This window comes from Micromesistius poutassou, assembly GCF_964030765.1.
Source record: "Micromesistius poutassou genome assembly, chromosome: 7".
Taxonomy (NCBI): domain Eukaryota; kingdom Metazoa; phylum Chordata; class Actinopteri; order Gadiformes; family Gadidae; genus Micromesistius; species Micromesistius poutassou.
The window spans coordinates 14,199,718-14,204,334 of record NC_140277.1 but is presented as its reverse complement, the minus strand read 5'-3'; positions in this window follow the sequence as shown (position 1 = coordinate 14,204,334).

The following is a 4,617-nucleotide window of genomic DNA, read 5'->3' as shown; positions in this document are numbered from 1 at the left end:
CCAAGGGGCATTTTAAAGACGCTGATGATGAATGATGCTGTAATTTGCATTCAGTGTGTAGCAGGCAAGGTAAGGTCGGTGTGGTCAGAGATGGGCATTATTTCGATCAGGCCTGCATGTACTTGAAATAGGTATTTATTTGTATTTCGGCAGGCAGCCCTGCCCTGAAAATAAAAACCTGAAAGCATTTCTAAACGTATGAGTCAGGGGGTTCGGTCCTCCTTTGATTGACCATTTCTGAGGTGACCTAGCTTGGCAGAACTGCTTTAGTGGGGGAAATCATGCATGCCAGCAGACTTTTGGTGGTATCTGTTATGGAAGTACAACAAAGATGTGGTTTAAAAAAAGGGTCATGTTACCTAAGGTTTTTCTTTAGAGGCTAGGATTGAGCGGTTTACACGGTCTGTGGACTCTGGTGCAAACATTCCACTGTCGCCCAATAATTTTTTGCTTTTTATTGTATTTTAGGGAGGTTTAAAGGGTAAGTCACATGGCTTCTTATCTTTTCAGTCTGATATTTTAAGTTCCTTTTAATATGGTCTGGACTTTTATTGTCGCCCATTGATGCCATTAGAGTGGAGAAGTTACAATGATGGCCCTGAGTGTCTCGCCGTCTGTCGGTCTGTCAGACCGTCAGTCCGTCTGTCCGTCACACAGTGAACACTGCACAGGCCTGTTGATGAGTGTGAGCCATGAGTGTGTGAGCCGAGAGTCCATGAGCTGTCCATCAGCTGCCCTCTCCCCTAGTATTCAGTTTATTTACCTAGCCATTACAAGATGGCAAGGACCTTACATATATTGTGTTCTTGTGAATTTACGATGCAATTATGTAAAGAGCCAGTGAAGCCACTGTTTCAGCAGGAATTCTTACACTATGAGATTTAGGTTTAGATTTGGGTTTGAGAATTTTAGGAAAGAGGAGGACGTGTTAACCCTGTGGTTATGGCCCACGCAAACTCTGTGATACATTTTTCATGTCGGTTTTGATTTGTTTTCTTGGCGTAGCTCTACTGTAGGACTCTAGCGCTTCAGTTTCAATTACATTTTTTTACTGTTAGGTTACATTTATATCCATTATAATAAGTAATTATTTTTCGGTTAGTTTAGTTTTTTGTGTTTTTCTTGGCAAATGTAATGTTGCTGGGTAGCTATACTGAGTCTTGCTTGTATATGTGACAAGTTTGCAGAATATATAAACAAACAAACTAATACTATTACAAACATTGCATTGTGCCCGTCACCTCCCCTCTCCCCTTAACTCCCTCTCTTCTTCTGTCCCTTATCTCCATCATGTCGTTTCCTCTTCTGTTCCCTTATCTTCGATGGTCCTGTCCTGATCCTCTCTCTGTTTCTCCACTCATCCAGTACTCATCTGTGGAGACTTGAATGAAGTTGGCCTGGACAGTGCTATGAGCCCCAAAAGGACAGTACCCCTGTCCTGTGATGGTCACGTCTTTGAGCTGTGCACTCTTTTTACTGATGAACGCTGAATGCTCCTGTAGATGCATATCATGCAGCTGAACCGTATAATCTCAAAATATTTAAAGTACACTTGATGTTTGCAGGTGGACGAAAAATGCGCTCATGAGTACACTCCAGCTGAGTCATTCAGCTGTAAGGGAATAATCATGGCAAGCTGCATATGTATGAGGAGTAGAGAACAAGATGGCCGTTCTTCCCCTCATGAAGATGGAATGTGGATTCTACTTCAATTATCAGTCATACTCTTGAGTGTGTGAGTAGTGTGAAGAGTCTAGTATGCTTTTAAATTACACATGTTTAAATTACATGTTTTCAAAGTAGCTACCAGAAAAGTTTGACTGTATTAACACTTTAGGATGACTTATCATAGACTGTAGGTTTTGTCTAGCAGCGCAGGGGGAAATGGACATGGTCTTGAGACATCTTGTTGAAAGAAGTGGAGAGAAGAAAGAGATGAGGGGAGAGCAGGAGAATCAGATTACACGAGAGGGAAGAGATTAGAGAGAGGAGAAGGAGATGAGGGAACAGGAGGAGAGACAGATTAGAGAGGAGAGGGAGTTAAGAGGAAACTAACCAGGGGAAGAGGGGAGAGAAGAGGAGAAGAGTTGGAGGTATGGGGAGATGTGAGGTGTTGGGCACATTTCAATGTACGTAACATTATATATTTTTTTATCTCTGCCTTTTGTGCTTATAATTCTTTTTTCTGATTATTTTGTTCCTGAAATATTCTGACTATATTCTTGACAAATTAAGATTTTCTTAACAATATATTGTAATATTAGACTTCTCTTCCCATAATACTTTGACTTTGTTCTCTCAATATTAAAGACTCTTATTATTCTATAATATTATTCTCATAATATTATGACATTATTCTTGAATTTATGACTTTATTATCATAATATTATGACTTTATTATATTTACACTGGCCCTTAAACACTGTTGTAGCTTCTTGCTAAATCTATTGTGATATTTTGAGTGCTATAATACTTGTCATACTACACTACCGGTACAATTTATTCATATATTGAAACATGTTTACTTTTTCACGTCTGTAGGAACTACTTTCTCCTCTGGCAGTTTCCAATCGACATTTTTACATACACGTAAATGCTTCATGTTAATGGGACATTCACTCGTTCTGACCCACTGTGCATCAAGTACCTTTGCCTAACAGCCAAATAAACACGCATCCACTACCACAGGGTGGCTTACTGCCATATATCACTAGATTTATTTGCTAGCCAATCTTAATGCCTGGGTATGTCAAATGTCAGGACGATTATAGGTTATAGTTCACCACAGTGTTTATTAGATAAAATCAGATTAAAATCAGGACCGGATTAAAATCCATCACGGATTTGGAGGGAAACCCAACAGTGTTTGCATCCCTCCCACCTTCAATGCATGCTTTGAGGATAACAGCCCTGCTGTGGAGGTAAAAATGAACCAGGACCCCTGTCACTGGAAACATCTAGAACAGAGGTGTGTCAATCTTTCAAAAGGGTTAATCCACACAATGCTTATTGCCTTGTACCCAAGGCACAGTACTCAAAGTGTGTGAAGATGAGCTGGACATATATCCAATATCACCTCTTCACTGCCTGACACCATGGAGTTTGCAGTTTGAAGTTTTACTACAGGCCAAGCAGGTCTACAGAGAACGCCCTCGCCATCTATACTGCCCTCTCCCACTTGGACCAGAGGAACATGTATGTGAGAATGCTGTCCATTGACTATAGTTTAGCGTTCAACACTATTATGCCCTCTTAAGTCCATCATTAAACTCAGGGACCTAAGCTCAACACAGCCCTGTGTAGCTGGATCCTGGACTTCCTGACAGGCAGTGGCAGGCTGTGGGGATGGGCATCACCGCCTCCTCCACATTGACTCACAGCACTGAAGGCCCCCAGGGCTATGTGTTCAGCCACCTCCTATAGTCCCTGTTCAAGCAAGGGTGCGTGGCCACCCACAGCTCCAACACCGTCATACAATTTACTAACGAGATCACAGTCATTGGCTTGATTACCATTAATGATGGGATGGCCTACACAGAGGAGGTGAGAGCCCTGACATCATTTCAACGGTTACAAAAGAAAGGAGCTCATTGTGGACTACAGGAAGCTGCAGGAAGGAGAACACAGCTGATTTACATCAATCGGCCCGCAGTCGAGAGAGTGCAATTTCAGGTTCCTTGGGAAGAACATCAGCAAGGACAAGAACCTGTCCTACAGTGATCACCTGACATTGTCACTACACAGGTCTTTTTCCACCACAGGCTGAAGAGGTGAGATTCAGAGTCAGGATGGGCTCCAAGGTTCTCAGCAACTTCTATCCATGGAAACATAGAGGGTATCCTGACTGGCTGCATAACAACCTGGTATGGAAATCGCACTGGGGTGATGAAACCTGCACTGCCCATTACCAGGACTGAGCTACACTCAGAGGCTGAGGAGGACGTCCCAGACTACACCCATCACTCTGCTACTCCACTCTGCTACCATCTGGCAAAAAGTACCAGATAATTCCAGCCTAAACCACCAGGTTCAAGGACAGCTGTGTCCAATGAACCACAAGACTCCTGAACTACTGAGGTTTATAACCATACCCTTACACACAACCCCACCTGTGCACACCTGTGTCCATACACACACACGCATGCACGCACACACACACACACACACACACACACACACACACACACACACACACACACACACACACACACTCCACACACATATATTCTGACACACATAGAACAGATTATCACACTAAAACCACAAAATGTTTTCCCTTCCCTACATGTACCTTTGTGCTATGAAAATTTGAATAAAAAAAAAAAACACATGTTGGACATTTGATTGTCATGTTCACTAAATGTGAATTATTTTGTGAAAATTCACTACTGAACAATCATTTAAAAATTCCCTACTTGGGTTGTGTGTGACCACAGTCCGGCTCATGTGACTGAATGGAGGTTTGGTCCCAGTCTAACACATGGAGGTTTAGTCCCAGTCTAACACATTGAGGTTTGGTCCCAGTCTAACACATTGAGGTTTGGTCCCAGTCTAACACATGGAGGTTTGGTCCCAGTCTAACACATGGAGGTTTAGTCCCAGTCTAACACATGGAGG